The sequence below is a fragment of the Passer domesticus genome, chromosome 1 (assembly GCF_036417665.1).
Source record: "Passer domesticus isolate bPasDom1 chromosome 1, bPasDom1.hap1, whole genome shotgun sequence".
Classification (NCBI taxonomy): Eukaryota; Metazoa; Chordata; class Aves; order Passeriformes; family Passeridae; genus Passer; species Passer domesticus.
This window is the reverse complement of record NC_087474.1, coordinates 119837848-119851489: the sequence shown is the minus strand read 5'-3', so window position 1 is coordinate 119851489 and position 13642 is coordinate 119837848. Positions and strand designations below refer to the sequence as shown.

At 40.1% G+C, this 13642-nt stretch overlaps 1 pseudogene; it reads right to left on the bottom strand.

Moving 5' to 3' along the window:
• LOC135303091 (chloride channel protein B-like) overlaps positions 1-13642 on the bottom strand; it is an 87078-nt pseudogene that overhangs the window by 16859 nt on the left and 56577 nt on the right.

Genomic DNA, 13642 nt, shown 5'->3' with positions numbered 1-13642 from the left:
CTATCCACTTCTCAACTTTTAACTTACATTTTGATAACAGATACCTTGGGGACCACCACAGGTCTTTTTGGTTTGTAGCATATTTAGCATCATTCTGTGATTACAGCTAGGAGCTAGGAGTTAATACAGTAGTACACAGTTGTGCAACACACTGCTAAATAATGTGCTTGATGAACTCAGAGGAGAGAAGGCACCTAATCTTCATTAGGGCATCAGAAGAAACATAAACAACATACCAAGTGGCTTTTGTGACTGTAGCACCAAGTATAAGCTGGGAATTTTTTAACTGAGTATTTCTGTGTCCAAAGATACTGTTTTATTCAAACCAATAGGGATGTTATAGGGATTTACTAGTTTTAACATAAATGTCTCCTAGGAAAGATTAGTCTGCTTCAAGGTGTTATTAGCACTCCACAGCAGAGGGCTTACACTGAGGTCTTTAGCCATTTTAATGATTCCATGACTCTGTGATTCTAAGAAAACATGCCTGCCTGATCCAAAAGATCCTAGGGACTGGATATGGAAGAACTAGGTTCAAGACCTTTATTATAAAACACCATTTAAAGGAAGATACTCTGTGAGAATCTACCTCTGCATTTTTGTACAGATCTGGAACACACATTTGAAGAAAGCTATCACTTCCACCTCCCACAAGTTAACATTGGAGAGAAGACCCCTTTCTCCTGAAATGGTCAGCTGTTGCACTGTGTAATCTTGAAACCTGCATTTTTTTCAATGGTCTCTCATCTAAGGTTCTTAAAGGGATTTTTATAAATAAGTATGCCATGTGAGTATAACTTGTAGAAAAACATTAGTTCTGAAAGAAATTAGTGGCACAGCCAGAAATACTAGGAGTCTGTTACCTGCTCCCACCTTTAAAACACATCCCATTCACAGGACAAAGAAGGAATTGGGTATTCTTCATAACTATTGAAACTTTATTTGTCTTAATTTGATATCTGACTGGATTTGGTTTTAATAAAACCTCTTTCAGATTGCTAAAATAATCTGCAGCAGAGCTAATGGCTGAGCAAACACTTTGCCCTGGGCTCACATCTCCCCTCCTGGGAAAATCACTGATCTTCCCTAAGCCTCCTACCACATGCATAACATCATACGGACATGTAGCATAGACAATTAATGGACTTGGTTTTGAGGACAATGATGAGAACACACGAATAAGGCATACTACAGCAGTCAGGACCTCTTCCACTCAGACTATGTTTGGAGGAGGAAATGGAGAAAAACACAATGTATTCAGAGTATATTCACTGCAGCAGAGGGTGTGGAGAAGAAACTAATCCAGTCATTCCCTATGAATTACCTTTTGTGCATTACACACTTCATTCTGCAAGACTCTCTAAAGGTTCACATTCTACAGTCTTTCACAAAAAAGGTCTGTAATCATTCTAAGAGATGTAAATACACAGATCTAAATTATGTAAATTGTGCTCCGAGATCATCATGCACAGCTCCAAGAAGTCTACTCCAAGAAAGATCACTGGGCCAGGAATACTCCCAAGACTTTAATCCTAACATATGTAGAGAGCAAGTGTGAAAGTTATGATCCACCCTGATCCTCGGCCAGACTCTGTTTGCTCAGGTCCAAAACACTGTTCAGGTCTGTAATCCAGACTGCACCATTTTCCACTTGAACATGATGCTGGAATTAAGGAAACAGTAACATTCACCGTGAGCTGAAAGAGCAGAAACATTTGTTCATCACCAGTGGTTTGTTGGCTGGTTTTGGCAGCTCGCAATTTGCTCAGCACCACTCTTAACTAAACCCAGCAGGGAGTCACTTAACAAAACTTCGAAAAGTGTGGGAGAAATTTGGATAGTCAAAAAAAAAAAGCACACACAAACACAATGAAGGAAATCGTTGGAACATTTCTGATAACAATCCAAGCCTATTTAAAACTGCCATATTATGGAGAAAAATGAGCATACATTATTTCACTTGGACTTCCAGAAGTCAGGCTTCAGAGGTATAACAACATCATTCTTTGATGTTACATACAACATCCTTCCTATCACATCATCAAGCCTTAGAAAGCAGACCAAACATGTTTCTTGCACTATTTTGTGAGGTTTAACAGGAAGTGCTAAGATTCAGACTTGGACTCTGCAATTGTTCGTTTACTCTTTATTTATTTAAGAAGGAAGAAAACTCTTAAGTAGGGAATCTCATTTCAAAGATACCCTGGCAAGGCATCGCAGTAGTTTCATATGCTCTATCTGTTATAAAGCATGTATCATGAAGATACACCTAATTAAGATAACACATTATTATTCCAATATCCACATGTCAGTTTTGGCATGGAAGTCAGGAATGAAAAGTATCTGACAGCTGATTGTGTCACTCTTCTTGTCAAGATGGCCAATTATCTGAGGAAACTACAAATTCTAAATATTGGGTGAGTGACATAAAAGGAACTACAGCTCCAAAGTAGCTGCAAATGAACAGAAGGAACATTAAAAGGTGATGCAACTGGCGAAAGCATTCAGGGCAGGACTCTCCTAAACAGAATGGATAAAATAGCTACACAAAGGGACAGGGGGAGGAGGGAGGATTAAAGAACATGAAGCATCATTTTTTCATTTACTTTAGAAAGCTTTAGGCTTATTTCTCTTGCCTTAATCCAACCAAAGTACCTGGTTTTTTGGATTTTTTTGTAGCTGATTTTATCTATTGTTTTGGCCAACATTCAGTGCAATCATTTGCCTGACTTGAAATAGTGTTGTGCTTTTTTAAACTTGTAAAAAAGAGTATTCTGCATATGGTGAGCTAGACAGTAGATAAGGACTAGGTCATCACATATCAGGAACTGTTTTAAATCAACCAAGTCTTTATCTTACACAATAAAATCTCAGGGTTACAGGGTTGTTTCAGGTTAGGCAGACTAAATCATTACTATTTACTTAATATTTCGTTCTTCAAATGAAGAGGGAGCGTTGCATGAATTTTTGGCATCTTACCTAAAAGATGATAAAAAGGTCACTATCAAGTACTAGGCTGAGGTTTTCCAGAGCAAAGATCAAATTCTGTCTATGCTACAGCTTTTCAAAGGATACTGAGCAAATATTTAATCTCTGTACCTCCGTTTTCAAATCTACAATACAGAGATTTCATCTACGTCAGGGCTGTGTTTTGAAGTTAATACTCGTTACTTAAGTTGCCAGTTGTCAGGTTTTATAGGCAACATCATCAGGGTGAATGAGCAGACAGCCTCAACATGAAAATGCAAAGGCAGCTGTTAATAAATTGTAAATGCAAACTTTATTTTTCAGACCTGCAGAAAGGCTAGATTTTAGAAATGTATGAAGACTTAAAGTCAGATTTGTATTTCCCTACAAGCTGGCTTGCTGCTAGGCAGACTTTGAATTTCAGAAGAGCCTACCACACATATAAATGGCAGGACAAGCATGTGATCAGTCTTTCCATTCACACACCAGTTTTCCCCATGCCTATATTTGATTTCGACATTTAGCAACACTCTGCACTTGCCTAAAAGCCACCCACATGCTGCAGTGTGGCTGCATACGTTTTTAATTTGACTTTTTGGGTTAGCACACAGTCTCTGCAACACTCCAGTTTTCCCTGCAAAGGGCTCCATCACAAAGTCCTACAGCACCTGCACAATTATTTGTAAGGCCAAGCAGGCCTACTTATTTTAAAAGTATCATATAATGTTGTTCTTTGGAAGAAACTTTTCGCACTTTGGATATGAAATAAAACCACTGCCACAGACTCTATAAACCTTCCTCCATCTGTGTTATTCATGAGCTACAGTGCCCCAGGACCCTAACAATGCATGGGAGGATCGTAATGTCCAGGGCTTTTGTTGAAAGTACTGAATTCCATTTATTTAAATAGGCAAGATTACTGTACAGTGTATCATTGAAATAAACTAGAGCAGCTCTTCAAAAGCAGGAGGCTGGACAGTAAAAACAATCAATGTGCTGACAGACTCTACTCTCTAACATGAAAACCAAGTAATCACAAAGGCACTTTGGTACTGCCGTCAGATATTGCTGTCAGCTCCCTAGTCTGCACACCTAAAAATAGTTTTCAAGTCCTTAATGTGCTTCCCTCCCCTTTTTTCTTCTTTTCTGGCTGAGTTCAGATGAAGCCTTCAAACCACTGACAAAGGTGTTTCTAGCTTTGATCAGACCTGGTAGAATCACCATTGCCCAGAACATAGAGCGAAGGCACAGTGAAAAGGAAGGGGGAAAGTTGACCATGATCCTCTGGTAAGAAACAAAACCCCATTTTATCTCCATTTATTGCATGAACTTAGCAGACTTCTGTGTTTGATTGAGTAACTTTGCATTCTTGTGATCTAAACTTAGCAATCTCTCCACAACAGTGCCAGAAGGAAAAGGCTGTCCAACAATCTTTCAAACCCATATCAGTTATTTTGAAAGTGCCAGCAGCAAGGCTGTCACAATATTAAGGTAGATATCACTAGCTCAGTAATTAATTTATGAATTAAATGTTTCAGGTCTCCATTCATCTTTAACTTTCCTTTCTTTAAGCTGTTGCACCACATCACTACTGAAGGCAAGTGCTTCTTCTCTTGCTAACGAAAATAAAAGTATTACCTTATTAAAACAGTGTGTGAGGACTCTCTGAACACGTGTGCATGCACAAGCCTTGAGAGCAGTGTTTCATTAGTCCCAGCTGGGAGTGCAGATTAAAGAAAAATGCCAGAAACCATACCTACAGTCTGACATATCTATGATATGTTGCAATGCCTGATATGTTCTGTGGGAAAGGAGATCTATATGCTATACTCAGTTTCACTGAAGTGCTTGGCAGAAAGCATTCCTGACTCACAACAGAGTCTGTTCACTGGACTGGCCAGAGGGGAGTCATACCTAATAAACTGCCATAAAATACACATACACACACCACTTTGGATCATTGATTTCACTGCTAAAGGATGTTACTGTGTATTACAGCTTTAAGTTTTCAACTTTGTCATATTTTCTAAACTCTGATCTCTTCAATTTACTTTCAGTTATGTGACATTCCCCTTTAGCAGAGCGAAAGCATGCATTAGCTAAACAATGTGGTTTGGATTTAGCGTTCCCATGCATCATTGTGAAAATGTTTGTCTCAGCAATAGTGTCATTATTGTTACTGGGAACAGCTGCTCTACTATGTCTTCTGATTGAGGAGAGCAGAGTATCTCCCTTCCCATACCACCTCACAAGCAGGGAATCTAAACCAGGACCTTTGAGTAGAAGTAGTTCATGAGCACACAGTGTTCTGTACCTGGCTTCCTCCTACCACAAAGGAAGCAGAAAGTGCAGGAGCGCAGCAAAGAACAGCAGCAAAATAAATATTGCAAATATTTAGAAATATAAATAAATATAGAAATGAAGTTTGGCTCCCTCCTCTGGCAGTCCTTCTGGATCTGAACTGGGGACTAACCTGAGGCAGAAATCCTCCTCACTCAGGTGCAGCTTTCTGGCAGCTCAGCTCCATTAGACATGACATCCTTTGAGCGAGAATTGGAGCAGGGAGTTTGCTGCTGATCAAGCGGATGTTTAATATCTCCCTTGAGTTTCTGAAGTGGAAAGATGTAACTCTCAGCATTCTTGCCAGTGCTCCCAGCCCCACTGAAGTCAGTTTCCACGTCCAGATCTACAAGAGCGCTGGAGTCCCGCTGGGTTTGCTGGGAGCATCCCAGCGGCAATGCTGTGCTCTGCCGGCCTGTGCAGCTCGGCTCAGGCCAGCTGGACATTTTTAAGGAAAGCTTACAAAACATATTTGCGTGATTACACAGAGCAGCAGGCTTTAACACACCTTTCAGAACAGGACCTTCGGAGGTAATTCAGTTTTGTTTTAAGATGGATTGAATCTGCTTTCCAGGGTATTAGACCTTTTGAAATGTCTTTGGATGGGAAGCCACATTTTCAGTCAGTAGGCGTTTCTGCAAGTCCAGCCTCTAGTAACATTTTAGCTACATAAAGACCACAGCTTTTGGATGTATTTTATCTTTTGAAAGGATCTTAAGATTCCCAACTTTGTCCTGAAAATTAAGTACTGTAAATACTTCATTTGTATCAAACAAACTTAAGTAAAATAATGACACAGTCAATACACTCTTGTGTAGCATATCCTTAACATACAATCATAAAACCATAGAATGGATTGGATTGCAAGGGATCTTAGAGATTATCTAGTTCCAGCCCTGCGTAGGCATGGACATCTCCCATAGACCAAGCTGGTCAAAGACCCATCCAGCTTGGCCTTGAATGCTTCCAGGGGTGAGGCATGCAACTGTGATAAAACAGTTTGAACAAGCATGGTAAAACACAAGGATTTTTGACAACTTTACCTTGAATATTTTATTTAAATTTCTTTTTGGCTTCAAAGTAGCTATTTCAATCAACCAAAAATGCTGAAGTTCCAGTAAACTTGATGGGTGAGAAGAGATGGGGTTTCCTAGGTGAAAAAATACACACAAAAATGCAGACACAATGCCAAGTAATTTCACATCCCCCTACAGAAGTAGCATAAAACCAAGTTTTACCCATTTCTGCTTAGACAGTTATATTCTGTACAGTCTGCTTACCATCCTAGATATTGTGGTTTCTGCATAATTACTTTATCCCAGTCAAATTAAATCAAGCAAAAAAAAAAAAAATTCCTTCATCTAAAAGATAGACAAACAGAATGCAGAGTAATGGCTAACAGCTGTGTAGGTAAGAGTACAGAGGCAAGCGCAGGGAATCCAGCCCTCAGCCTGACAGGAGGAGAGGTACGTATGGTACAGATCTGAGAGCCTCAGGCGTGAACAAAATGGCTTATTTGTTATGGTAAAATTCCCAAACAGGCTACTCAGTGGTATTTGTCAACCTCGTATTTTCTCCAGGAAAATTGTCTCGCAGCTGTGTTCGAGGCAGAAATTAAGATTTCTGGGCAGCATTCCAGCTTTTGACTCTCTTCACCATTTTTCCTCAAAGGACACAGAGGGGACAGCTCCTGGTCTAACAAGAATCCAGCATGCACCTGCTTTACTTCAACGGACACCAGGAAGACTTAACCACAGTATGGAAAAGCTGCTCCCTAATACTCCTTAGCAAAAGGAGAAGGCACAAGCAAAAAAGGCCACCAACATCAGAACAGTCCCTGGGAGGAACATGGGAACTGACTCTTCATCAGTCACAAATATGCAGGAAACGTACATAACATAAGGAATAAACATCATCCCAGGAAAAAAGCACCTAGGTAGAAAGCACGTTGTCATCCATTACACATGCCTGTAGAGGGAGGCAATCAGAGGATGCAAAGCATGGCAGCAAAGGTGTTGCTGCTGACCATGGAGTATCATCACCCTCCATGTTATAACCCAGACGTGTCCACAGACAGGGAAAAGAAATTCATTACCTACAGTTTTTCTCCTCAAATCCTCCATGTCTTCTGGTTTTATTGTGCTTTACATTATGAAGTAACCTCTGGCAAAGAAGATGGAGCAGCAAAACACAAGTGATGATATGTCTAATCTCTTCATCATGTCAAAGAACCACTTCATTGCCCCACAATGGCCCTGAACCAGTACATTGTAACATGTGGAGATGAAAAAATAGCTCTTTTTTCAGATTTGGTCTCACAGAAATTAGGCAGAAGCATAACTCTATCTTTTCTCACTGGAGGAGGATCTGGAGCTACAATCTAGAGCAGCCAAGACAAAAGAGAGCCAAGGGACCTCCCAACAACTCCTCAATATGCATTTACAGCCTCATGCTGTTTCTCTGGCAGAAACAGCCTGGGAAGGAAGGCAGTGGTCCTATCCTCAGGTCACTCTGAAGAATGAATTCCACCTAGCCAGGAGGGCATGTCATTGAGGGCATGACATTTATAGCTCTCAGCGGACTCGGGGCTAACACATTCATAAACAGCTCAGCTCAGCTGCAGTCACTGGGGGGCAACAGGGGAGGCATTTCAGCTGCAGTGCGAAAGAATAGCCTGTTTTGTTCTGATGTGCAAGTATCATCACTACTGTGGGAGAAATGAAGGGGGCCAGCCAGCTCCTCAACCCTCTGCGCTGCGCACAGTAAATCGATCAACCACCAGTGCATCAAGTTCACCATCAATCTCTGTGCATGCCTGGGAAGCCCTTGCAGAGTTCAGTTTGATGAACGTGTAGCCACAGGTTCCTCAAACCGAACTCTGCAAGGGTTTCCCAGGCATGCACAGAGCTCTGACTGTGGCAAAGTGTCAAATGTATTACTCCAAGGAGATCTTTGTTTTGGAAACTTGCTTCTCAGCTACAGCTTGCTTCCTCTTTAACAATTTTAAAGCCAAGAAGTTTTCTTTAGTTGTTGCTTTTGTTTTTATTTTCTACTGCTTGCTCAGCTGGGGAAGATAACAGTTTCAGATTTAGGTCACCCATGGAAAAACGTGTTTGGTGATCTCATCTTGATCTCCAGTGGGTAACCATGCAGATCACAAAGAGCAGGAGAAAAATCTAGCCCCGCTAGACAGATCTGGAAGATCTGGGGGAGGGGGGAGGCACGTCTGCGTTTTTCTTTAATAAAATTGGAATATCTACATGTTTGCTACAGTCCAACACTAAGGTGCATTTGTAGGCCCATGCAAATTCCAGCCAACATTGCTTGGCCACCATCCTTGCTTTTGTAGGAACTGGCATTGACCTTTTTTCTTCAAAGGGTCACAATCACTCATATGTGTTATGAAACATAACAACACTTCATCCGTATACAGCAACTCTCATTGCTGCAGTTTCCAAGTGTGGCCAGGTACTGAATAACTTTTACATTTGGACCAAATTTACAGTGTTTTGTCCATGCTTATTTCATGAGAAAAAAATGGTACAAAATAACATATAAATGAGAAACATTATTACAAAATTATGAGCTGCCACTGCCTTCTTGCAAGCTTAGCAGATTGTTTGTTTCTTTCCCTTCATTAGCTTGTTACTCCATTCTTTTTAACCTAATAACAACATTTTTGTTCAAGAGAGGAAAAAACCCAACAACCATATTTGAGAATCAATAATTACATCCAAGGCAACTCTCAACAAAAATATCATGGCAATTTTTTTTTACATTTTCCCCAAGCCACCCATCCTCCACTTTAACATTATTGATGTACAAGATGGGTAAATAACTTATCACTTTTCTGCTGTGGTCATGTCACGTCCGTATGAGATTTCCTTGGATCTCATAGAGAAAGAGGTTGAACAGCACCCTTCTCCTTTAAGGAGTTCACAGCATTTGTCATCTTGGTCTTGAGAGTTACGTGCTGCAAGAACTGCAATTTTATGAGTAAGATGGAAAACCTAAACCCTAAATGCTTCTGGTCAAGAACACACAAATTCCATGACAAATCACATTACTGGAGATTTGTTTCAGAGGAAGACTGCAGAGCATTCCCTTCCCAGTGTTGGTGAGAACAGCAGAACAGCAAAGTCACCTGTGGTCCCTGCTGGGGACAAGGTATTCCGAATTCATCATGAAAGTCCTCAAGCCACTGGGCAAACACTGGGGCAAGAAGGGGTGTTGTCACAGCATCCCAGAACACAATTCTTGCTCCCAGACAACCTCTCTGTATGTGTTTCACTGGAGTGAGGTACCAACTAGCCAAAAAAGCTATTTCATTCTTCTTTGTCAACTATTTATAATATTATCTTGGTTTTATTCAAAACAGTCTAACAGCAGTTCATTTATGCTGAAAGTGACAGGGAAACAAACTTCTTTCTCCATCCCTTTGAAAAAGCTCCAACAGAATGTATCACCAAAGAGCTCTGAGGATTGAGAGAACCACAACCCTACCAGAAGTTTCAGGGAGCATTAGCTTTTCTCTACAGGCATCTCTCTTTGGAGTGTCCTAGTATCAGCCTTCCTTTCCCCCTTCTTGCTTCCCCCGACACCAATTTGCTCTGCATTATAAAGCACCACAGGATTTACATGAACTCTGCATATGCCTCAGCAGCCTGGGCCTGTAAAGTGAATTTTCAAGGAACTTCAGCTGTAGCTGTTGCTAGTGTGCTTTCTAGTTTTATTGCTGTGAACAGCTGAGAACTAAAAAAGCACACTAGTTTATGCTCTATAATAGCTTCACACTGGTACACACTGCAGACTACCACTCAGAAATTTAGGTTTTAGGGCCTTAACACATTTTGTATTAATTATGTTTATGATAATAACACTGTGAGGAAACAAGTATATGTATCATACACAAGTATACAATACTGCAGTTATTGATGTCATTACTCCTCCAGGCCACTAAAACCCAAACAATTCCCACTGTACAATTCTCATTACAAGAAGATATTTGTTGTCCTAAAAGGTTTATGCAAACTGTTTCACTTGTCACTGACACAAGTTCAACATTTTTATTAAATATTCACTCAGCTGCTGGTAGTTCATTCTTGAAAATTTGTTATAAAGTAGGCAAATGGGCAAATCCTAATCAAATCTCCACCAAGGATGCACAGATAGATTTTTCCACCATCCACATTGACAGAAAAAAATACCTTTATCCTTATTTGCTCACAGGTAGCTCCAGTTAAGTTAAGGAGATAAAACAGAAGTGGATAAAAAAGGAACTCTGTACAAGAAAAGATCAAGAATACTACAGCCATTTAGGACAAAAAAACCCATGAAAATTATGAAAAATAATAATATTACAAAACAAAACTGGCCATCTGTTTTTATCACATGTGTCCAGTTTTATTGTTGTTGGAAGCAGAATTCATAGGGCTTTGCTGTGTGAACTCCAATGCAGTAGGAGGTGCATTTGCATCTTCTCCTTTTCTCTAGGATACTTAAAGTGGAAATTAAGTTACTGCATCTCCCACTCATTACCCACCACTCAAAGAGCAGTCTTAATATCCCTTCCTAAAAGGATGAATTCACTCTTGCTGTCATATGAAATACAGTACCACAAATACTTCATTTATCAGGAGATTTTATATGCCTTTTGAGAGTGCCCCATATGGCAAGGATTCCTTTAGTCTGATTCTTGTTTACCCCAGCATGTTACTTCCAGTGACTTTGTTGCTTATCTTGTCTGTAATATGATTTATGTTAACTCATTTCCTGTAAAAGCATACACTAATAAAATGAAAAAAAAAATGTGAAGAAAGAGCAGGCCAGCTTTGAATTGGCATGGGAAATGTCATGAGTAACTGGATTCAAATCCTTTAAAATTACTGTTTCAGTGAACCTTTGAGGCTCCGAAGGGCATTTTTCCCTTTTTCTGCTGTTCCCATAAGATCATTTCATTGTTGCTGTTTCCATAAATTCCTGATGCAATTGATGACCTTGTGTTAGAAAGGACCTGGCTCCTTTCTTTAAAGGACACCTGCTTTTCATGCTAAAGAAAGTAAGAGCAAGTTTCATATATGTCCCAAATAATCTTCACAAACACATACTTAAAGAAAAAAAGAAATCATCTGATAAACAGCCAGAAACATCGCATGTCATCAATTTGGTAGCATTTTTACCTTTTAATAGTTCCCTGGAACACCTCTGCACATTCTGGCTTGGGGCTGCAAACCACTGGGAATCGGCCATGGCTTGTATTTGCAAGAAGTTAAGCCAAGGAGGCAATGTTTTCCTTCAGGTGGAGGGCTCTGACGCCAGGCTCCATGACGTCCCTGGCAGAGAACAATTCCAGGTTCAACCTGAAAGACACAAAGCAGACAGCCAAAGGATTACTTAGTAAACAGGAAATGGCATGCTGCACCACGTTAGCATTTGACAAGTTTATAATGTGTTAGTAAATTACTTCAAGATGGAAATCAATCTGCTTTATTTGCAAATGTAAAAAAAAAATGTAATTACCCAATAAAAGTGCTTATCATGCATTGCCTTGCTTTGTGTGAGATACGTGATAAACCCTACCATGTGCATGGCTTGGTCATCCTAGGCAGGATGTCGTAAGACCCACTTATCAATTTGCATGACTTTTCATGGTAAAAAAAGAATTTTAATCTGAGCTGAAATCCTCTGGAATTTCTGGATGATATCAAATAGATTAAAGTTAAGCGCTTTGGAGAAATTCATGCTTAGGCTTATCATTGCAATAGGGTTGGTTTTTTGCAGCAGTAGCAGCTAGAAAAATTGCCCTTTCAAAGATAGTTCACAAATCATAGACAGATTCTTCCAGTATTTTCTAATAATTTTCAGGTTCTAGGCAAAGTTTCAGAAAATATGAACATACAAAATTGAAAAACATGTGTACCCCCTATTTCTGACAGTTGAGCAGTTGAGTGAAATGGAAAATAAAGATACTTTCTGCAAAATTTAAGAGTCATTTCTATGGAATTATAGTAGGCCAGAATTTTAAAACTGAAATCAATTAACTGCTCTAGTTATAAGCTTGTTTCATAGTTTCTATTTTCAAAAAAAACCCCACATTAATTATTCTGACTATCATCTGGACACACCATAAGCCAGAACCTCCTGGTCAGAAACAGGCTGACACAAACCACAGACAGACAACTGGAGCATATATTTGCCCACATCCTGTTTTACCATGGTACCTTTCATCCTTGTGGTAAAAGTAACTCTTTCCATATGCTATTAATTATGGTCCTCCCTCCTGACAGACATGAGGTTGTTTTTTCAAGCCAGTTATTCTGATGGTTTGTTATATGACCACCTGTCTAAGAGTAAATGAGCTGAGAAGACAATGCACTTCATACATGGCACCTACAAAGTTGAAGTTTCTTCCTCTAAACTGGCATGGATTTAAATTAATCCTCCCAAAAAATAGTCATGTGCATCAAAACATGTCAACCCATCCACAGTTATATGAAACAGACTGAAGGCAATATAAATTTGGAACATCAGCTTATTACAGAGCCATATTTCAAGGGACCAAGAACACAAATTTATGGAAGTAATGAACCTCTCTGAACTGCATTTTGTTTTTGAGTTAAAATAAGAAATAATTTACCTTGAAAATCAAAGTGGCTGGGTGCAAAATAAACAAAATTTTTAAATCCCCAAGAGATGTGGTTTTTTTCATTCTTTAAGCCTTTACCAATATATTGCTTCTCAGGTAAACACCAAGACAAACTGTAGTTGCACCTGTAGGATCATAAGAATCGGGGATTCTTCAAGTCAGAAGGGATCTCAGCAGATCTCTGGACCAGCCTGCTGCTGAAGGTGGACTCCACCATGAGGTCAAACAATTTCTCCTGTCAAGTCTTAAAGACTTCCAAAGGATGAAGGCTGTGCAACAACCTCAAGCAGCCTGTGCCACTACGCCACTGTCCTCATGGTGAGAAGGTATTTCCCCATATCCAGTATGAACATCTCATTTCAACTAGTGCCATTTTTCCTTGTCCACCATGCCCTGCTGTGGAGACCATGGCTCCATGTCCTCAGTGACCTCCAGTAGTTATGGGGGTGAGGAGCAGGGGACACACTGTTAGGGGCCTCCAAAGCCACCTCGTCTCCAGGATGAACAAGCCCCAGTTGTGCAGCCTCACAGCATCAGTGGTCCAGCCCTGACCATTCCAGTTTGTCAATACCTGCAGTTCTGTTGAAAGCACGCTCCACTGTCTCCTCCAAGTCATTTATGGAAATGTTAAACATTTCTAGTGATAGACCCTGCAGTACTTCCCTTGTTAGGCCTGTGCATGTCCCACTA